The sequence below is a fragment of the Henckelia pumila genome, chromosome 2 (genome assembly GCF_033568475.1).
Source record: "Henckelia pumila isolate YLH828 chromosome 2, ASM3356847v2, whole genome shotgun sequence".
NCBI lineage: Eukaryota > Viridiplantae > Streptophyta > Magnoliopsida > Lamiales > Gesneriaceae > Henckelia > Henckelia pumila.
In genome coordinates this window covers 43,955,496-43,979,841 of record NC_133121.1, presented here as the reverse complement: position 1 = coordinate 43,979,841, position 24,346 = coordinate 43,955,496, and the positions used below count along the sequence as shown (strand labels likewise).

Here is a 24,346-nt window from a genome sequence, read left to right as displayed (position 1 = left end):
CTTCAACAACCAAAAAACAACAAATACTTCTGATTGTCCACAATACAATGTCAGTTTAACTGTAACGTCCCAAAATTTATTTCCGAATTAATTGGATATTAAAATAATTATTGAGTTGGAATAAAAAAAAATTATTACTGCCAAATGAGTTATAGAATGTATTTACAAAATACACGTAACAATTAGTCAATGAGTTTGGCTATTCCTGAATATCTGATAATATTGGCATTTTGAGATAATTATTGAGATAATGGAAATAAAAATAATTATTTATGCCAATAATTTAATTTAGAAGAATACTTGACCGAGTTGACTGTAATTTCAGAAAATGGTGTTTATAGAGGTTGGGTGTGTGTACCGGAAAAATATTAAACGGAGACTAATTTTTCTAATTGGATACCAGATAAATTAGTCATGATCAGAAAATTTTTGATTTTCTATAGATCGCAAAACACACTAAAGAAAACACAGATTATAGATTTTTCTCAATTTTTCCCCAATTTTTGGATTCAATGTAGCAGTCCCATGTTTTCCATCGCTGACCGTTCACCGGCGCTCCGATCAAAGATCCGATCGGTCACTTTGTAGCCAAGATCAAGAAGAAGCTATTGGTGTAAAGAAATTGAAAATCGGACGGTTGGAACGTCGGGAAATTGAGTTAGAAAAGACGGCTTCTGCACAGATTTTTGTCGGCACTATTCATCGTCTTCTTCGGTGAGATTTAGATGTTTTGAGCTCGTTTTTGTTGGTTTTAAAGCTAGTAATCGATTCTTTGAGTTGTGAAGAATATTTCCCTAGCTCATGGTAGCATTTTGGTCCAGAAATTGTGCAGATCGGAGCAAAAACCAAGTCGCCGGAATCGGACTGTAAATCACCGATCTACGGCGCGTTAGACCACCATTCCGGTCGTGGCTTATATGGTTGGAATCGTCTCGTCGAGAGATACAAGCCTGCCAAATTTCATAATTTTTGGAGCACGTTTCAATCGTCGCAGCCGGACCGCCGCGTCGTCGCCGCCTTCTTCGATTTTTCGGCAACCTCCGGTGAGTTAAAAATTTTTTATCATCTCGACGTGATAGATCTGAATATCCATGTTTTGAGTCGTGATTCAAAATCGTTAAGCGGTGAGAGCACAATAAAGTTCGATAATATTTTGTCAAAGTTTGACCAGAGTTGACCATGGTTGACTTTTGACCATCATATGATTTTTCGCAGATCGGAAGCCCGTTGAGGATAATTAGAGGCAGAAATCAGCAGATTATGGATTTGATCTTCCATAATTGGATAATTATGAGATTTCCGAGTCCCGATATGCGCAACCGCAACTGTATAGGTTTTTCTTGCGTTTTAAACGCAAAGACATGTTATACCCTTCCTTTCTCACACCATTTAGATCAGTATATTTACTTTTTTGATGATTAAATTGTGTTGTTGCATTTGTATGTGGATATGATAGTTCAAATTTTAACTCATGCATCATTCGTGTTTTTATGTAATGTGAATGATTTTTTTGTCCTGTCTAATTCTTAGTTGTTGTTCACTGGTTGATGGCAGGGTTAGGTCCCTTTGGGTCTTGGTTTAAGATTTCTTGAACTAGTGTAGGCTAGATGAACAGTTGGATGGTTGTAAGGGTGGTCTATCTAGCGGGAAGCTTAGGTAGAACTCGGGCAAGTGGGTTATCCGTGTCGGGTCAAATGTATTAGGGTCATATGTTATGGTTTGGGCCTGGATTATTTTATTTTTGGGCTGGGTAATTTATTTAAGAGTCCAAGTGTTTAGTCTATTCATTGGGATTAATTTAGTTATTGAGTCTAAAATGTTTATTGGGTTTAACTTATTTATTGGGCTTGAGTTGTTTATTTGGGATAAAGTGTTATTTGGGCTTAAATAAATTGATTTATTTATTGAGCCAAGCTTATGAGACTTAAGATAGTTATTGGAGGCTTAATTTAACAATTGAGCTAAATTTTTTAATGGGCCTAAGTTGTTTAATTTATTTGGTTGGGCTAAGTTCTAAATTGGACTAAGTATTGGGCCAATATTAGTCTAATTGGATCAATTTAAGTGTGATTGGGCTAGTCTAAGTATTATTGGGTCAGTTTAAGTGTTAATGAGTCAATCTAAGTGTTATCAGACGAATATGAGTTTAAGGGCTTTAGTTAAGAGGCAACAACTCGAACTAGCCAGTGACAAACAAAATAGTGCGTAAATATATATATTTAATAGATGTATATGTATATTTTGATATAAGTATGATTTTTATGGAAAATGAATTAAATATATATTTACGGGCATAATTTTAAGGAAGATGATATTTTTTTAAGTTCATGATTCATGCATGTATTTTATATTAATCTTAAGGGCATGTAAAGGAAATATTTTTGGGAAGTTGATGTGAATTGTGGCAATTATGAGTCAATCTAAGTTCATGATTCATGCATGTATTTTATATTAATCTTAAGGGTTTTAAACTTTTTCTCGAGGGCGGGTTTCTGTTTGCTTTCAGCGAGATTCTGCATGTCTGGCCAACCAGAATAATGAGCTGAAGTTTCGGCTGCAGACTATGGAACAACAGGCCCAACTCCGAGATGGTGAGTTATGATTTAAAGTTTTTAGTTCTTCTAAATGCATTTTATGGAGGCTTAGACGTAAAAAAGAAAACTGTTTCTTGGTGAAGGAATTTTGAAATGGAACCGCGGGAGTGAAGTTCAGCAAGGAACCTATCAATCTATGCAACATCCATTCATGCAAGTACTCTGGTAAGTTTCGTGTGCTGGAATTTTTGTTCCGTTTTACTTGAACTTGTCGAAAGGAATCTGCTGCGGAAAATAATGATGAAAAATAGACTTATTTTTTTTTCAAGGTATATTCTTACATTAGTGTTAGGGGATAGAGATCCGTTGATTGTTTAGCAGTTTGTGTGGGAGTATTTGCTACATTTATTTTTAGGAAACACGATCTTTAGGTTGTTTTCAGCTCCTTTCTCAAATGTAAAATGGATTACTAAGAATTTGGAAATCCTCAAACGAAGTCTTGTTTTGAATATATTCTTAAGTACTCTCCTTTTGATGATATTCCTCAAGGTGTTTGTTGTCCTTGAATGTTCTTCTTGTCCTCATTCATTGATTCCCAGTAATCAAAATTTTAGATTATCATTTCAACAAAAATATAGCTACGATGTCCGGTGGCGCTCATTTATTTGTTCAGATGGCACTTCTTATAATTTAAGTAAATTCCACCATTCTATAAAATCTAATATGTTGTTAAAATCTAATCCACCATACTAAAATGATAAGGAAAAGATGATCATTACAGTTTCTGAACGCCATGTTAAGCTCCCTTGTTAAAACTTAATGTGGCATAATTTTTTGTCTCTTTATGATACATAAAAATATTTTAGTAAATAGGTGACCTTCAGTCCCCCCCTGCCAACCCTCTTTAGGCATGCATGCATGACTCTAATAGTACAGCCTTAGCCTCGTTTAAGAAAATTTGGAGAACTCTTTGTTTGGTTTTGTTTTTTTTTCATTATTTATTTGATCTGATAAGATTGAAATTATTTTAGATTTTTACTTTTTTATTGTATACATGGTTTTCAGAGTTCTAATTAATTTTTGTTTCACTTTCGAACCTTTAAAACCCTCCTGGATTTGACGTAGCAAATGACAACCATTTGATCTTTAATGATCGTAACAAGTATAAGTCTATTTTAATATGGATATATTCATCTGTTTGTATGATAAGAGGGTTTTCTTTAATAATCTATATGGGTCATCTGTAAATTTACATTATGGATCAGAATTATTTGAGTTGGTTTTTACTTTTTGATTTATATTTTTCTATTCAAATATGTTCTTTATTCATTGATTGTGTTGATGATGTGATGTCTTGAAATTAATCACACCACAAAATCAGGAGAAAATGCATAAATTCCATCAAGAAACATGAATTAAGGTTGTGGTCCAGTAGTAAAAGCCACAGCACATGAGCAATAAAATTCTGCACATGTTGCACATGTTGTTCCTTATCCTTCTTGTTTTTCCAGCACCTATTTTTTCCAACATATATAATACGCTACACGTGACTTCAAGAAATAAATCTACTCTTGATTGCAGGGTTTTAGAGCTTAGAGTTTTAAAGGCATAAACACATGTTGGTGGACCGACAAATTGGTCTTAGATCTCCAGTAGAAGTACATGTTTTTCAATAGATGGTAGAGTTGTGTAACAAGAGATTTGCTTGTAGTTTTTGATTAAAGTAACATTAATTTTGAAGGTTAATGTATTGCATTAATGTTTTAGCTATATATATTTCTATATTAGGAGGAAGAAAGAGAAGGTTGCTTGAAATGATGCGGGGCTGGAGCTTTCGGATGATAAGTAGCACATTTTCAGTATGCGGATTATGTATTTGTTTTCATTTTAATTTTCTTCTTTGATGTTTGATTTATTGTGCCATTCATAACCATGGCTTTGAAATTTTATTCTTGTTTGCTCCTATTGTTCAGCACATTCCCAGTCCTCCAAATGGATTTAGCATTCTGAGAGTTGGTCTGATCGCCGACTCTGGTTTGAGGCAGAAAGCATAGCGCACATGGCCGAGATGAACATGAAGAATTCGATTATTTGTTATATTTGAATTATTTTTGTTATATTTGAATAATTTATAACATTGAAATACTGTATATTAGATTCAATTTTCAAAAATTTTGAATATTGAGTGATTTATAATATTGAAAATTTGTGAATTAAATTTTATTTTTTTTGTTTTTTATTTGAGAAAATACAACGCTTTTTATACGTTGTCGTAGGTATTTTAAGTGTTTTTGTTGCTAAAAAAGACAACGCGGAAAAAGCGTTGTCTTTTTTAAATATCACAACGCTTTTTCCGCATTGTTATGGTTACGAAAAAGCGTTGTCGTAGCCAGTGTTGTGAAAGACGGGGTCAAAGACAACGCGGAAAAAGCGTTGTCGTTTTGAGCAAAGACAACGCTTATTATGCGTTGTCTTTGCTCAAAACGACAACGCTTTTTCTGCGTTGTCTTTGACCGCGGTCTTTCACAACACTGGCTACGACAATGCTTTTTCGTGACAATAACAACGCGGAAAAAGCGTTGTCGTTTGCCATTTTTCTTGTAGTGTATAGACATGCAATGTAATAAAAAATAGTCATAATTTTTTTATGTAATATGTGTAATTAAATAATCTTTATGCACAAAAAAAGCTTCATAAATATAATGCCATCTTTAAAAAAAGAAAGTGGGCGGCGACGGCGAGCGGGCGGGTGGTGGCGTGTGGGCTTAGTGGTTGATGGTGATAAGACTTGAAGCAAAAGTGAAAAAGAAAAGAAAGTGGATAGTGTTTTAAAAATAACTAGGGTTTTAAAATTGGCAAACTCGGACTAGATTTTTAAATTTAGTTGACTTTGACCTTTGACTAGAATTTAAAATTTCTCGACTGCCTCACCCGCCCAAGCGCCCGCCTTGACCGCCTTGTCATCGCCTCGCCCGTCAGACAACTTGGGGCCGCCTAAAGCCAAGGCGGTGCAGTCGAGGGCTGCCTACCGCCTAGGCGGACGCCTAGACCTCCATTTAGAACAGTGAGTGTAAGTATTAATTTTGGAGTGGGATGTTGTAAAGTGTTGTAATATACAAATTCTTCTAGAGTGAAACCTTCCGAGGTGGAAAAAGGGGTGACGTATGAGATTTAGCTCCAAACATTCATCAACAAACACTTGTGTATTACAACTTGAATATTTTACAAGATACAATACTCAAAACAAAATTACAACCAAAACAACTCAGGATGATCTGAGCGCTTGTGGCTCTCTATTTCCCAAGTGGCTTCCTCAGTTTCTCGGCGCTGCCACTGAACTAGGACGAGAGGAATGACATTGTTCCGCAACACCTTATCCTTATGATCCCGAATACGCAATAGTCTTTCGACATATGTCAAATCTGTATCCAGCTGTACCTCAGATGACTGTAAAATGTCAAACTAATCTGCCACATACTGTCGCAATAATGATACATGAAACACGTCGTGGATGCTAGACAGATACGGCGGCAATGCTAGTCTGTAAGCTAAATCTACAACACTTTCCAAAATCTCGAATGGACCAATGAATATCGGAGATTGCTTCCCTTTGAGACCAAATCTCAAAATCCTGCGGAACGGTGAAACTTTCAAGAACACTTTTTCACCAACCTAAAACATCAAAGGTCTGCGCTTGGCATTAGAAAAACTGGCTTGTCGGTCCTGTGCAGTTCTAATGCTTCTCTTAATCCGATCAACTATATACCTGCTGTATTAGCTTTGGTCTTTCCACTTGTCTTTATCCAACTTCTTCCCAAAACAATGGAGTATGACATCGTCGCCCGTACAACGCTTCAAATGGTGACATACCAATACTGCGGTGACAATTGTTTTGTACGCGAATTCAATCAATGACAAATGATCTTGCCAAGCTGGACCAAAATTCATAGTACAGGCTCGTAACATATCCTCAAGAGTATGGATTGTACGCTCTGTCTACACATCTGTCTCTGGGTGATATGTTCTACTCAAACTAAGAGAAGTACCCAAAGCACGCTGGAAACTCCCCCAGAACCTCGAAGTAAACACGGGGACTCTATAACTGACAATACTCACAGGTACTCCATGGAATCGAACAATATCCTAAATGTACAAGCGAGCCATGCGATCAAAAGTGTAATCTCGGTTATACGGAAGGAAATTATCTTACTTAGTGAGTTGATCAACCATAGCCCAGATAGCATCACAATTATTTGAAGACACTGGCAAATGAGTCACAAATTCCATCGTGATAAACTACCATTTCCACTCCAGAATCGGCAAAATATGAAGAAATCCTCCTGGTCGTCGATGTTCTACCTTAACCTATTGACACATTAAACTTCTTGAAACATACTGGTAAACAATGCGCTTCATTCCTTTCCACCAGAACCAAGTTCGAAGATCCTTGTACATCTTATTGCTCCTCGGGTGAACACTCAACTTGGTACGATGTTCTTGAGATAGAATTTCCTCTCTCAGAGTGTCATCCTCAGGTACTACAATACGTCCAAATAAGCTTATAAAACCGTCTGACTGATAATGGAATCCAGAAGTACTATCAGTGTTGGCTAGCCTAGCCAATTGCTGAGTATTTGGATCAGACATCTGAGCATCCTGAATCTGAGAATACAAAGCTGGCTCAAATAGAATTGCAAACATCTGAATGCTCACCATTCCCTTCTTATGCTTAAAGGTGAATCCTGAAGAGCAAAAATTCTGAATCATACTGGAGCTAAGACAAGACTGTAATGCAGATATTCGCACCTTGCAACTCAAAGCATCAACAGTAAGATTAGCAGCACCTGGATGATATTTAATCTCGCAATCATAATACTTCAGTAAATCCATCCAGCTTTTCTATCTCATGTTCAACTATGTCTGAGTAAACAAATACCCGAGAATCTTGTGATCAGTGAAGATTTCAAATTTCTCGCCATGCAGATAATAACGCCAAATCTTCAGTAAAAAGACAATAGTTGCTAGATCAAGATCATGCACTAGATAATTCCCTTCGTGAATCTTCAATTGTCTAGAAACATTTGCAATCACATTAGCATTGTGAGTCAGGAAACAACCTAATCCTTGCAGAGAGGCATCCGTATACACAACATACCCTCCAGAACTAGACAATAGTGTGAACACAGGCGCAGAAGTCAACCGTCGTCGTAACTCACAAAACATCTCCTCACACTCTGAGGACCACTCAAAAGTTATGCATTTCTGAGTAATTTGCATCAAAGGTCGAGCAAATTGCGACAAATTCATGATGAAAGACGATAATATCCTTCCAGACCAAGAAAACTACGGATCTCAGCCACCGTTTTCGAGCGCGACCAATTCAACACAGCATCAATATTTCCCGGATCAACTAAAACTCCCTGGCTAGATAAAACATGTCCAAGGAACACCACGCGATCAATCCAGAACTCACATTACTCAGCTTTGCGTAAAGTTGCCTCTCTCAAAGAGTCTTCAAAATGAGCCTCAAATGATATGCATTCTCATCAAAATTACGAGAATACAACAGAATATCATCGATGAACACAACCACAAACTTGTTTAAATACTCCCTAAAACAAGATTCATCAAATCCATTAATATAGCTGAAGCATTTGTCAACCCAAATGGCATCACCAAGAACTCATAATGCCCACATCTTGTCCGGAATGCATTCTTGGCTATATGCTGATCCTTAACTCGCATCAGATGATACCCAGATCGCATGTCAATCTTGGGATATGCATAAGTACCCTGAAGCTGATCAAATAGGTCATCTATATGAGGAAAAGGATACTTATTCTTGATAGTCACATGGTTCGACTGTCTATAATCAATACACATTCGCATAGACCCATCTTTTCTCTTCACAAAGAGAATAGGAGCTCCCCACGAAGATACACTAGAACGAATATTTCCCTTGTCCAAGCGATCCTGCAACTGTTGCTTCAACTCACGCATATCTTACAGAACCAGACAATACGGTGCTCGCAAAATAGTTGAAGTCCCTGTCATTAACTCTATTTCAAACTCAACTTCCCGTTCAAGAGGAAAACCCAAAATCTTGATAAGTGCATTTTATGCCTTAATTTGTTTATGATTTTAATTGAACTTTGGTTTTTTTTTTTCGAGCAGATTTATGTGTTTTAGTTGTTGTCTGTGTGCATGCAGGATTAATTGTAAGTTGTTGACTAAAGAGAAGAATTTAGAAGAAAAGAGAAGGAATTAACAGAAGAAGCATAGAAGAATTAGAACATAGGAATTCTTGAACCGCAGCTGCGCTTAAAAGAAGACAAGTCTGCGCTAGAAAGAGAGTAAATTTGGGTGTGCAATAGAAATCAAGGAAGCGCATCTTTGCCTCAAACAAGGCGCATATGCGATATAGCTGGGAATTGAAGAAACAAAAGAAGTGCTTCTGCGCATGATATCAAGCGCATCTGCGCTACTTCGCATATATGGAAAATAGCAGAGTTTTGGAAAGTTTGGAGTCTAGAATTTAGGGATTGATCGTGAGATTCTTGAACACATATATAAGGAGATTTTATGCACAAGATAAGGAGGCAGTCGCCACATATCAAAGAAAAATAGAGAGCTTGAACGTGATAGTTTGTAGAAAAAATCTGCATCAACTGAAGAGCTTCAACTGGAACAAAGACAAAGATCGATCGATCAGACACGATATCGCATATTCGGATTTGTTTTCTTTTTTTCAAACTTATTATTATTGAATTGATGTCTAGATTTTTGAACATGATTTGTTTTTATCAGTTTTTTACTATGAACTAAATTTTATTAGTCTAGAGGTTGATGTAGTCTTGTGTACACTCTTCTACAAATTTGGATTTTTATTGGATTGAATTCTCTTAGATAAATTGTTCTTTCTAGTATTGATTGTCTTTTCAATTATTTGATCACTAATTGAATTATTATATTTATTCAAAATCATATATCGGGAGAGGGGATTTTGAATAGGACATTAAAAAATACAATGTTAATTGTTTATATAGCTCGGGAGAGTATATAACGTTAACGGAGCTTTAGGAAGAATATCGTTTTACACATATCACTAAGACTAGATTTTTAATAGGGATATTGGAATTGAATCTTAGTTGATACACATTATTTGTTGCTTGGGAGAGGGAAATCATATAATTTAATTGTTCTTGGATATTAATTGAATAGAATTCATGAAAATGATTTAACTAGAAGTAGTTGTTGTCGAAACCAGGTGAAATCAAAAATTCTAGACCATTTTTCCTCATTGATATTTTATAAAGTTGTGTGCGAGCTTTGCGAAATTTTTTTGAATTTATTTAAGTTGAAAACCAAAACTATTTATTTAAATTTATATATAAAGTTTATACTATTTTAATTACAAGTACTAAATAATTTTCACATTACTCCTCGTGAGATCGACACTCTACTCACTCTTTATTAAAACTTGACAACGTGCACTTGGGGGCACAAAAATACGCAACAAGTTTTTGGCGCCGTTTTTCGGGGAGTAATTTTTTGAATTTTATTTTAGTCTTGTTACCAATTAGTCTGGATTTTTATTTAGAGTTTTCCTTTATTTTAATTTTTGTTACTCATTTATTTCTACTTATTCTGAATTGTAGTTTATGCGAAGATCTCAAAGCACGAATTCTCTACTGTTTGATCTGGAAATCGAACGAACTGCAAGAGCTTTGAGAATACTAAGGTGAGAAGAACTAAATAGGATGACTGAAGATAATGCACAACAGGCTCCATTGGTGCCTATTAGAGATCACTTCCGGCCTACTATCCAGGCTCACTACTCTGGAATTGCTCGAGGAACCATAAATGCCAATAATTTCGAGCGAAATTCGGTGTTGATCAATATGGTTCAACAGAACCAGTTTAATGGGAGCGCTACTGTTGATCCTCACTTGTATCTCAGAAATTTCTTGGAAATTATGGATACGGTAAAGATGAATGGTGTTCCTGAAGATATAATTCGTTTAAGTTTGTTTTCGTTTTCTCTTAGGGATCAGGCGATGAGTTGGCTACAATAACTGCAGCTAGGAGGGCAGTTAAGTTTTTTGCGAAATATTTTCCACCTGCTAAGTATACCCAGTTGAAGATCGAGATCAGTACTTTTTGGCAGATGGATTCTGAACAATTATATAAAACATGGGAAAGGTATAAAGATTTGTGGAGACGTTTTCCTAACCATAATTTTTCAGATTGGGAGCAAATCGAGCTTTTCTACAATGGTTTGAACACGCCTACGGGGATGTCAGTGGACTCTACGGCTGGAGGAACCATTTTTTCTAAAGATCCAATTCAGGCCTAGGATATGCTTGAGCAGATGACAATTAATAGTTTTCAATGGTCGTCTGAACGTATGGGAGTCAAGAAAGATGTATATGCAGTGGATCCTCTCACCTCTATATCTGCTCAGTTATCTTCTTTGACTAAGAAAATGGCTGCATTGAACAAGGTGAGTGTTGCAGATTCAGCAGGTGTGTCGGTAGCCATCGATGAGTCGCAACCTCCTGAACAAGCTCAGTACAAGAGGTTATGGATGCTACAGAGGGTTCAATACAAATAAAGGTGAAGGAAGACTATCATTGGAAGATGTAGTAAGCACTTTTTTCACTGAATCTTGTAAGAGGATGGCGCGAACTAAAAATTGTCACGACAGCTTGGAGACACATATGGTTAATATAAGTGTCATGATGAAGTATATAAATACTCAAATTGGAAAGCTGGCGAATGCTTTAAAGGACCAGAATAAAGGCCAGTTTCAAAGAAATACATTGTAAATCCAAAGGCGCAATGCAATGCTATCAGCTTGAGGAGTGGAAAAGAATTAGGGGCCGAAGGAAGAGAAGAAGAGAGTGACAAGCCGACGGAAGCTTAAAATTCTGAGGCTGAAGAGATAATTGTTGAGAAAAAGAGGAGTAGTGTTGAAGAAAAGCCAATGTTTAAGCCACAGCTTCCATATCCCCAGAGGTTCAATAAGAAGACATTGGACGAGCAGTTCTCAAAGATTTTGGAGATCTTCAAGAAGATACATATTAACATCCCTTTTGCTGATGCTTTTGAGCAAATTCCAAATTATGCAAGTTTATCAAAGAGGTGAAGTCCAAGAAAAGGAGGCTGCAAGAGAATGAGGTTGTAAACTTTACTGAAGAGTGTAGTGCCATTCTAAAAAAAAAATACCACAAAAGCTGAAGGATCCAGGGAGCTTTACTATACCTTGTTCTATTGGTGGATCTCATATTACTACTATTTTATGTGATTTAGGGGCCAGTATTAATTTGATGACATTTTCTGTTTACAGGGTCTTGGAGCTAGGAGAGATGAAACCGACATCGATCAAACTGCAGTTGGCGGATAGAAGCATCACGTACCCACTTGGTATAGTAGAAGATGTGCTCATCAAGGTGGATAAATTTATCTTTCCGACCGATTTTGTGATTATGAACATGGAAGAAGATCAGAACACTCCATTTATTTTTGGAAGACCATTCTTAGCTACTGCTGATGCCAAGATAGATGTGAAGAAAGGTGAGTTGTCGATGGGTGTGGAAGGCGAAAAAGTCATTTTTAACATATTCAAGAAAGCAATTGATTCACCCATCGAGTAATTTTGAATGATTGAGCGAGTTAAGAAGCAAGATTGCCATCACAAATATATCATTGAGGTAGAGTCGCCAAAGGAGAAAGAGCCGAGCGTACCAAAGAAGAAAACTTAGAAGAAGAAAGAAAAATTTAAAAAGCGGTTTGTGGAGTTTGTTTGGAGGGTGAAGAAGAAGACCCCAACCAAAGTGATAACCGCCTAAGCCCGGTGACAGTCAGTCTGAAAACTATAAACCAAGCGTTGTTTGGGAGGCAACCCAAAAATTTCATTTTATTTTATTTTGTTTTTGCTTTAGTTTTTTCTCTAAATGTTGTTACGTAGTTATTTCATGGTGCAAACTTATGAATTTTCTAGCCAAATTTTCTCCAATTTTCTAAAATTTTCAGCATTTGGAATGTCAGGGTCGAGACTAATGCACGGATGCCCCATCCAGTCTACGCACCCGCGTGCTTGTGCCCTGAATATTTGTGCATGAGCGACACCCATGCGCGCCCGTGCGTCTCATTTGCGCACCGGCATAAGTCGATGAGGAGAAGAGCGATCGTCATGCTCGCCCGCCTCTCTTTGTAAGCGCGCCCGCGCTGGTCTTTGTTAGCAATTAGTTTGAAGATTTGCGCATGAGGCTTAACACCACGCATCTGTGCGAATGCATCCCAGGGTTATGCGCATCTGCGCCCTTCAATATGTGCGTCTGCGCTCAAACAAGAGAACCTGCACGTTTTACATGAGGAAATCTGCGCTTCAATTCCTAAAGTGTGTCTGCGCTAACTTTGCATTTGAGAATAAAAAGAACTGGCTTCTCTCACTTTCTCACTTTTATCTCTTATTTCTTCCTCACAAGCTCCAGCGGCGTATCTCCTCCAAAATTAACACACTACCGTTCGTGGCTTGAGAATTATACCGACATCAAAGAATATTTATCATGCCTTACATATCTCCATCCGACGCTTGAACTCAGGGGATTAGGGTTCTTACTAGGCCGATTAAATTCCAGATCAACTCGGAGATTTTTGTTGCTTTATTGATCTTGTGGGCTCCGTATACAAGAGGTGATTGGTTTTTCTTATACGGTATTCAAATTGTTGTCTGAAATCTGAGGAAGCAGATTTCCATGGGTTTTGGCGTGTAAAATGCTTGTTGAATTGTCTAAGTGAGTGTGTTGATTGTTGAGTTGGTAATTGCAAATTGTGGGATTGTGGTACATTGTAAGAGAAATATTTTTGCGTGTATTGAAGTGATTGAAAATGCCTCCAAAAACAAAAGGAAAAGGTTCGTCTATGGCATCCTATGATACAAGGCGTTTTTGTGATGCCAAGGCCTTTGATTATTACACTGAGCTGATTGAAAAGAGTATGCATAAGGAGAGGGGCATGAGAGTTACAGAGTATGATGCCCCTACATTAGTTGAAGCAAGAAGAAGAGGCTGGGAGGCTTTTGTGAAACCACCACCAGATGCAGTCATGACCATTGTACGTGAGTTTTATGACAATTTGATGGTCAAGCCTAACGTTTATAAAGTTAAAGTGAGGGGTTGTTGGGTGGCCTTTGATCGGAAAACCATTAATGCACTTTATAACATGCCCGGGTTTTCAAGAGATGAATATAGGGAATTCAAGAGCGGGGTATTTCCTGCTTAGACTGTGATTCGCACATTATGATCTAATGAGGCAACTTGCAAGGTCAATAATCGAGGGGTTCCGGTCACATTTCATTCGAGATATCTAAACCGGGAGGCCAATAATTGGCATGAATTTGTTGTTGCCAGGATGCTTCCCTCCGGTCACACTTATGAATTTTCCAAAGCTCGTGCTAGTCTTGTCTATTGTATTGTGACTTGGAAGAAAATTTATGTGGGACGAGTGATTCAAGACTCGATCATAGCTGCGATTAAGGGATCTACGACCATCAGTATGGTCCACGCCTCAGTTATCACGAGTCTTTGTCATATTTATGGTGACATTTGGGACGCCAATGAGCATATTTTAGCCACTCGGGTCCCGATTGATCTTGTTGGGCCATTGCAAAGAGATAAGGAGAGAGTGGCTGGTAGCGCTAAGTCGCGTCACACCCAAATTACCCAACTCAATCAGATAACCACGAATATGTAGTAGTGTGAGTAAGGATCGTTCCCATGAAAAAATGTAAATTTAATTTGTTCTAAATAAACTAAAGGGAGTTTTTGAGTTTTGAAATTAACTACTAAAAATTAAGCAATTAAAGATAAATATAATCACTAGCATGCAAGAATGAAAATTTAACTGGAGAGATCAATAAGATACAAGCCTTGGTATCGGTTGACTAGACCCTTGATATTCATTCATTCAATCATCGATTTCCTAAAAATAATTAATCCTATCAAATATTCATCATTGGAAATCAAATTCCTGTTTCACCTTAATCTTAGTTAACTAGACACCGGCGTTCTAAATTAACCCTTACCAATAAATTAACCCGGATTCCAGCAATCTAGATTAAAATCTAAGGTAGCATTCAAACAAGTAAAACTGACGAATCTAGACAACACATGCACCAGCGGATGTATTTAATCTAATCAATAGTTATTCCTACGAATTAATAAATTCAACAGCAGAAAATAACAAACGTAGTTGCTTCTCAAATTAGTTAATTAAAATAATTACGGATTTGAATTCTAATTTAGCTGTAGTTTGCATAGCAAAATCCTAAGATGGTCAATCCAAAAATTTCGCATACAAACATGAAATAAAGCAGATCAACTATTGATACTCAATAAGAATTAAATACTGAAAATCGAATCTCATGAATAAATTATATCAAGGTTTCGTCTCCCTCAACCAATAATAAAAGTTTAGCTACAACGATTCATCAAAAACTCAAGAAAAATTCAAAAGAACGGAAGAAAACGTGCGAGAGAATTGTAAGAACAAAACCTAGCCGCCTTAGAGAGATGTCAAAGTTTGATAATCCTCTCCCAAAAATGGAATAAAAGCCTAATAAAAACTAGAGTCCGAAATAAAAGAGTTTCCAAAATTACAAAATCTTCTTCAAACAGACTAGCGCGCTCGATCCCATGAGTTCGCAGGATCAAGCGCATGAAAAATTACGAACCCACTGTTTTGAATTTCCTCGGTCGCGCTCGATCGCGTGAGTTCCTTGGATCGAGCGCATGTTACCTACTGCGTTTAATCTTCAGATGTTGTGCTCGATCCTATGAGTATATCCGATCGAGCGCATGAAACTTTGCAAAAATCTGATTTCTTCTTAAAACTTGATAATTCCTACACATTAAACCCGAGAGTAGATTATGTAGCTAAATGCATAAATAAAACAAAACTAAGATAAAACATGAACAAAAACAAATAAATGCGTTCAAACTACTAATAAAATAACATTAAAATATGCAAACAAAATATGACTATCAAATACCCCCACACTTAATTCTTGCTCGCCCTCGAGCAAGTCATGCAAAAACATAATGAAACAGGACAAACAAGAATCAATAAATACTACGGAGCACCGGCCTCAGCAATTTTCAAAATTTTCACATCCATCCATATCCAACTCACTAACATTCTTTTGACAATTTTTAAAACACGGACTAATTTCAACGCACAAACTTATAAACTCCGCAACTCAAAATCAAAACACTCTCTTCCAAATTCAATTCACACATTCATAGATCATGAGAACTTTTCAAGGTATCATAGGATCAAAATGAATGAATAATCAAATCAACACACTCACAATTGGTCAAATGCAAAGAATTCTAGTGTGTGCGTGTTTCGATCAAAAATTCATACTCATTGAAAGTGTCAATTGACAATCCATAGGCAAGATTCTCGCAACCCCTCTCCACTAGTATATTGGGCGACAGTGACTCGGTCAATAGGTCTTAATTAGCTTGCAATGTTAGACTTGGCTTATGGCTACAATGAAGGGAAAGGAATTCAACGAGGGAGTAAATTATGCTCTTTTTCTAAAGTCCACTCCTTTTTATTCGGATTTCAACTTCTTTGCACTTCATTGATATTCAAACTTTTTATTGCTTTTCACCAACTAATTTTTTTCTTCTTTCTTTTTCTTTTCACCACTTTTTTTTCCTCATTTTTTTTTCGAAACTACCCATTTTGTTTTCTTCAATTCACACCATTCCATATTCCCAAAACACCGTAGGAGCATTAAAATAAATTTGACATTCAACTTACTCCCTTTAAGGTAGGAAATAGTGTTTAGGCTATAGGTAGTAGTTGTAGGACCTTGAAACAAAGCCGAATAGGGGTTTACCACACGTTTACATGCGTGCCACTCGTTTTTCAATTAGGCTCAAACAAGGTGCTAGGGATAAATAATTCAGTGGGTGGCTTGAAAAGCTCAAACGATATTCAGAAAAAATTGTCTACATTATTCCTAAGTAACAGTTTACGCGTATTGCGCCTCGAGGGTCGTCCGAACTTGTTCTAGACATGTCTCAATTCACCATCAATTCATACAAATTTCATTCAGTACAGAAAAGAGAAATCATCAACAGTAAACGATGATCTTGCACAAAATTCATAATTACACACCTCATGTGCTCATGTATACGTGAAAGCTCAACAGGGAAGCTAAGGATAATTCACGAAAAAAAAACTTTAAGCCCAAACATGCAAAGAATGCCTCAATCTTATCTATGTTTGTATGTTTCAAATTTCACATTTAAGCATAATTCACCGAGTGTATAAGAGTGCAACCGTATATTTGGTTCCATCAGTTCAAAATTTTTGGTTAAAAAGGCATTTGATTCAGTTGCTGAACAACAAAAATAATTCTTCATAATTGGCCAGGCTACCATTTCTTTCTCAACTCAATACTAATGCAACACAATGATATGATACTAACATGAACAAAATGCAACAATGCAATAAAAACAAAAGAAATGCATGAATGCATACAGAATGCATAAAACACCCCCCCCCCCCCACACACACTTAAACTAAGCATTGTACTCAATGCTCGAGAACAAAACTAACAAAAAACAACCAACAAATCAAAGAACAAAAAGTAAACAGAATGCAATGCAAAGAAAAGTAAACAAGACTCCCCTAGTTTAGCGGTTGGCGTCGTTCTCCTCTTCATGCTCGGGAGGAAGGAGAGGATCGGCAAATGGAAACTCGAAAGGTGGTGGGAATGGTACAGCCGGTGGAAGCGTGGTAGGGTCGATCCATAGACTCTCAGAGATGCCGCGACAAATTTAGTCCAAGGTCTGAAGATTCGAAGTTGTAGCTGCATTGAATGCATTTTGGTGCTGAGCGTAGTTGGCCAACTCCATAACAGTGACAGTAGTTCGGCGGGGAAGCGGCACAGGGCGTACGGGATTGTGGACCGGTACAAAGTGGTTTTCCACGATGAATTGGCTTCTCTGTTATGCTCATTTGGCATCGATAGCCGCTTTGTCAATGGGGCATTTTGGTTGCAACCATTCCTCGTCGGGTCGAGGTTGCACACTGGCGCGTAGGCACAGCTGTGTGATGATCATTGGAAAGAAAAGACCTGTTGTCCTAGAATTGATTGAATGTTGTATCTTATCATGAATCACTCGTCCGACATTGACCGGAAAATTAAGATCAAGAGCTTAGAGTAGCACGGAATGCTCAACGTGGACTTCACTCGTGTGGGAGATGGGCATCATACGGTGGGCGACAAAGGAGTACCAAGTGGCCGGACTCAAAAGTAGGTATTTCTCCTTAAAGCATTTGAAAGTAACAGGGTCCAGCCAGGCAGCCCCGACAAAGCACAATTGAAGAAGAACCTCGTGTAAATCCTGAGCGAGGGCGATGCTTTGGTATAGGCTATCATCGACATCCGGCATCTCCAGCAGACTATTCAACTCCTGGGGTGTATAAGAAACCAAAGTTCCTCGCACGAAGGCCTTGCCATCCATCCGTTCCGCAGCATTTGCATAAAATTCCCTAACAATAGGGACAATGGCCGGGGGAGGCTGCTTGCAGAATGTGCTCCACCCACGGTTCAATATTTGGACAGCCACCTTGCTTTCGTTAGCTTCAAGATCAAAACCCCTCTCAGTAATAAGGGAGCGATGTTGTTTAGCATGATCATACCTATCCCGAGCCGTTTGGTTGACGAATCGGCCGGCGAGGTTTAGTGAAGCGGGTGGAGCCCTTGTTCCCTGGAGAGAAGATTTGCCTATCTCTCGATTGCGTTTTGGAGCCATGGTGTCGCAAAAATTGCCAGAAAAAGTGATAGGGGCAATTCGTCGAACACGTTGTGTGCACCGAAATTTCCGGCGTTCCTTAGCAAAATATGGCGATGAGGAAGTGGAGATGAGAGAAGGGATGATGATTCCAAGCCGTGGAATGATGCCTGCAAAAGATGAAGAATAATTGGTGAAATTTGAGAGAATTCAAAATTTGGGGGTTTAGGGTTCTAGGGGGCCGAGGGAAATATGAGGGAGGAAGAGGGGAAAAGAAAAAGAAGGTAATAAATCATGCACAGGGGAGCGCGCTCGATCCTATGAGTACGCAGGATCTAGTGCGCAACTTAAAAGCAGGGGCAGAGAATTTGGGATTTCCGCGAGCTCAATCCCATGAGTTTGCAGGATCGAGCGTGCCCAATAAAATTTCCGGGGAAGAGAGTTGAGGAAAAAACGCGCGCTCGATCCGATGAGTACGTAGGATCGAGCGTGGAATTCCTTTAGTGAAACTTTTTGTAATTTTTCAAAATTTTAAAAACCCAAATAAAAACAAAGCAAACAAACAGAAAACTAAGACGAAATAAAAACAAAAGGAATAGAAACACTGGGTTGCCTCCCAGTCAGCGCCTTTGTTTACGGTCGTTGGCTTGACTGAATGCTGCGAATTACTCGACAAATGGCAGAGCATCTAGAGTGATATCATGCTCGTCCCCTCCTACATTTTCTTGGACTCCTTCATAGTAGTGTTTAAGCCGGTGGCCATTGACCTTGAATGTTTTGGATGTGTCCAAGCTTTGAATTTTGACTGCACCATGGGGAAAAACATTAGTTACAACAAACGGACCATTCCAACGTAAACGCAACTTACCTGGAAATAACCGAAGTCGTGAGTGATAGAGTAAAACTTTCTGACCGACTTCAAATTCCCGTCTAGAAATCATTTTGTCATGGAATGTCTTTGTCTTGTCTTGTCTTGTCTTTGTAGATCTTTGAACTGGTATAAGCATCATTGCGGATCTCTTCTAATTCTTGCAATTGTAGCTTCTCGCCACTCTCATCCTTCTGCATGTTAAAGTTTTTGATAGTCCAGTAGGCTCTATGCTCTAATTCTACTGGCAGATGGCATGGTTTTCCAAAAAACAGCCGATATGGGGACATTCCAATCGGCGTCTTGAAAGCGGTTCAATAAGCCCATAAAGCATCATCCAGGCGCACGCTCCAGTCCTTTCTTGTAGGATTCACGGTCTTTTCTAGGATGGACTTGATCTCCCTATTTGAAACCTCAGATTGACCATTGGATTGCGGATGGTATGCAGTGGAGATCCTGTGCGTCACATGGTACTTTTTCAGCAGACTGGCCACAGTTCAGTTGCAGAAGTATGTTCCTCTATCACTGATAATGGCTCGTGGAATCCCAAACCTAGAGAAAAGATTGTGCTTGATAAACTCTGCAACAATTTTAGAATCATCAGTACGGGTGGCCTTTTCTTCCACCGATTTCGAAACATAGTCAACAACAAGTAATATATATATATATAAATCCATATGAACTTGGAAAAGGTCCCATGAATTCGATGCCCCAAACATCAAATATTTCACAAACTAAAATAGGTTGTTGAGGCATCTCCTTACGCTAGGAGATATTACCTGTCTTCTGGCAGTGAGCGCACGACTTACAAAAGACGTAAGCGTCTCGAAATAAGGATGGCCAGAAAAATCCGCAATCCAACACCTTTCTCTCTGTCCTTTTTGCTCCAAAATGGTCACCACTTGCATGAGAATGACAAAATGTGAGAATAGGGATTACCTCACTCGCAGGTATACATCGACATATAACTTGATCAGCGCAGTGTTTTCACAAGTATGGATCATCCCACACATAATACTTGGAATCGCTTCTCGCCTTGTCCTTTTGTTCCTGGAGAATTCAGAGGGAAACCCTTTAGTAACTAAATAATTGAAAATATTTGCGTATCAGGGTAATTCGGCACTTGCTGAAAACAATTGTTCATCAGGAAATTCTTCACGCAAGCTCAGCTCCTCGTCGATATGAACTAGACGGCTTAAGTGGTCAGCGACTCGATTTTCCGTCCCTCTTTTGTCCTTGATTTCCATGTCAAATTCGCTCAGGAGTAGTATCCATCTTATTAGCCTTGGTTTTTCCTCCTTCTTTGCCATCAGAAAACGAAGAGCTGCGTGATCAGAATAAACAATGACTTTAGCACCAAGTAAATAAGAGCGAAATTTTTCTAATGCAAAAACTACATCCAAGAGCTCCTTTTCAGTGGTGGAGTAGTTCCGTTGGACATCGTTTAGGATACGCGAAGCGTATTAGATAGCATGCGATGCTTTCCCAACTTTTTGGCCTAAAACTGCGCCCATAGCATAGTCGATGGCATCACACATGATCTCAAATGGTTGGCTCCAGTCCAGTGGTTGGATTATTGGTGCAGATATCAATGAGTCTTTGAGTTTGTCAAAAGATGTTTTGCATGGTTCATAAAACTCAAACGGAACATCCTTTTGCAACAATTTGCACATGGGGGATGCGATCTTGGCGAAGTCCTGAATGTATCTTCTATAGAAACCTGCATGGCCAAGAAAATAACGCACTTCCCGCACACATGTGGGATAAGGGAGAGACTGAATAATATCAATTTTAGCTTTGTCTACCTCTATTCCCTTAGATGAAACGACATGACCCAACACAACACCTTTCCCAACCATAAAGTGACATTTTTTAGAATTTAAGACTAAGTTGGTTTCGACACACCTCTTAAGGACAAGAGCAAGGTTAGACAGACAGTTTTCGAATGAATCGCCATAGACAGTGAAATCATCCATAAAAATTTCTAAGATATGCTCAATGAAATCTGAAAAAATACTAACCATACACTGTTGGAAAGTGGCCGGTGCATTGCAGAGTCCAAAAGGCATCCGTCAAAATGCAAAGGTGCCAAACGGGCAAGTGAATGTCGTCTTTTCCTGATCTTTCGGTGCAATAGCAATCTGAAAATAACCAGAATACTTATCAAAAAAATAATAATAAGGATGACATGCTAAGCGTTCAATCATTTGATCAATAAATGGTAAAGGAAAGTGGTCCTTTCGGGTTCCAGCATTTAACTTCCTATAGTCTATACAAACCCTCCACCTGTTTTGAATGTGGGTGGGAACCAATTCATCATCCTTGTTTTTCACCACAGTAATTCCGGTTTTCTTGGGTACCACTTGGACCGGACTGACCCACTGACTGTTAGAGAACGGGTAGATGACTCCAACTTCAAGAATTTTCAAAATTTCAGCCTTCACCACCTCCATCATCGGTGGGTTCAACTTTCTTTGCGGCTGACGTGAGGGTTCGCTCCTTCCTCCATAAAAATCATGTGCATGCATGTACAAGGGCTAATTCCCTTGATGTCTACTATGGTCCATCGAATAGCAGTCTTGTGCTCTTGCAGTACTTTGACTAACTGTTCCTCTTGGTCGGCTTCCAAACTATTGGATATGATGACTGGTAATGTTTCTCCTTCTCCAAGGAAAACATACTTAAGATGTTTGGGAAGCGTCTTTAGTTCAACCACTGGCGCCTGCAAAACAGATGGAAGACGCCGAGTATTAGAGATTGGTAGTGATATATAAGAGACATTAACTGACTGAGGTAGTTCAAGAGAACTTTTCAGAATTTTCTCCATCTCTTTCGCTTCTTTGCTGAATTCAATTCCATCATCCTGCTGAATTGGTGCAACAATAGCCACCTCAAGCTCATCTTTTCCTGCATGCTCATAATAATCTTGTGCCAAGTAATCCACAATATCAACAGAAAATACACAGTCATCACTGTCAGGAAATTTCATGGCATCATAAATATTGAATTTCACAACTTCTCCATCAAATTCCATATTGAGTGTGCCACTGTGAACATCAATTTTAGTCATGGAAGTTTTTAAGAATGGTCTGCCTAGCAAAATAGGAGTATTGTGATTACTGTTTTCCATGTCGAGCACATAAAAATCTTCAGGAAATACCAAGTCATTTACTTGCACTAACACATCTTCCACTATTCCCCTAGGGTGCATTAGACCTATCAGCTAACTGAATAACAATTCCAGTTTTATTCAATGAACGAAGTTTCAAGGACGCATAGATAGAATATGGCATAACAATGATTGATGCTCCTAGATCTAACATGGTTTTCTCGAGTCTAACATTCCCTATAGTGCATGGGATAGAAAACATACCTGGATCCTTGCATTTTGCGGGCAATTTTCTTTGGATCACAACAGATACGTTCTCACCAAGCACCATTTTTTGACAGCCCTTCAATGTTTGTTTCCTCTTTGCTGTGCATAATTCCTTCAAAAACTTCGCGTATTGAGGTACCTGCTTAATAGCATCTAGCAACGGAATATTCACCTCACATCTACGAAAAGTCTCATAAAGATCCTTTATCCCTTCATCTTTTCTAGACTCCTTAAGTGCTAAGGGAAAAGGGGCAACAGGCTTATACTCAGAAAGTGGAGGAAACTTACCTCTTAGTGCTTCTTCCTTGGATTCTTCTCCATCAGTCGCCTTCGGTTCTTCTTGTGGCTTCTCCTTGGGCACTGCTTCAACTTCTTTCTCCTTAATCTTCAACTCCTTCCCATTCCTTAGAGTGATTGCACTTGTGTTTTCTCTTGGGTTCGGAATTTTTTGAGATGGTAAAGCATTGGAATGCTGTGCTTCCAACTTATTGATGGCGGTGGCGAGCTGTCCCATCTGGGTATTCAAGTTTTGGATACTTGCTCTTGTTTCCTGTTGGAAAGTTACAGTATTAGTAGCAAGATCCTTAACAATATTTTCAAGAAACTCACCTGGATTTGGAATCTGAGGACATTGCTGTTGTTGAGGATACGGTGGCCTATAAGCTTGATTGTGCGGTGGTTCTTGAGGCCCAGATTGGTTCGCCTGAGGGTTCCCATATCTCAGATTTGGATGATCCTTCCAACCAAGATTGTATGTGTTGAAATAGGGATCATATTTCTGTTGTGGTGCTCCAGGAAATCCTCCAGTAGCATTGACCTGTTCAACCGGTTCTTCTTGAAGTGTGGGACACATATCAGTAGCATGTCCCACTGCAGCACAAATCCCACATGCCTTTGCCGTTTGTCCATTCCCTACAGCCATTTGAGGCACAAGAGATTTCAATTCAATTAACTGTTGTTCAAGGGAAGATACATTTACCTCGATGTTCTTCTTTGGCACATGCTCATTCCTGATGGTGCCAAATTGTTGAGAATTGGCAGCCATATTCTCAATTAAATTCCTCGCTTGTACCGGCATTTTATCCATAAAAATGCCTCCACTTGCTGCATCTAGCATACTCCTGTCATGAGGCAACAAACCTTCATAGAATAATTGAATTAATTGATTTTCACTTATCTGGTGTTGCGGACAGCTAGCACAAAGCTTCTTAAACCGCTCCCAGTATCCATGCAGTGATTCCCCTGAGTATTGCTTTATTCCATAGATTTCCTTTCGGATGTTCGCAGCTCTAGAGGCTGGAAAATTTTTTTCCAAAAAGATTCTTTTCATCTCAGTCCAAGTCGTGATAGAACCAGAGGGTAAGTAATATAGCCAATCCTTAGCAGCATTCTTCAAAGAGAAAGGAAAGACTCTCAGCTGAATCTGCTCCTTTGAAACCCCATGGGGTTTCATACTCGTGCAAACCACATGGAATTTCATCAAGTGTTTATTCGGGTCCTCACCTGCAAGACCATGAAAAGCAGGTAATAAGTGAATCAACCCAGATTTAAGCTCAAAAGTGGCATTATTTTCTAATGTAGGAAAAGTAATGCATAAGGGTTGTTGTTGGGATCAGGAGTGCCCAATTGTCTAATACTCAAATTTGCATTAACAGCCATCTCTTCTTCTGGGAATGCGGCTCGAGCAGCTTCCTCTTGTTGTTGCCTACGAAGTTCTCTTCTTCGCCTGTGCAAAGTCCTTTCAATCTCC

At 38.6% G+C, this 24,346-nt stretch overlaps 1 pseudogene; it reads right to left on the bottom strand.

Moving 5' to 3' along the window:
- LOC140877560 (uncharacterized) overlaps nt 1–24,346 on the bottom strand; it is a 32,188-nt pseudogene that overhangs the window by 6,035 nt on the left and 1,807 nt on the right.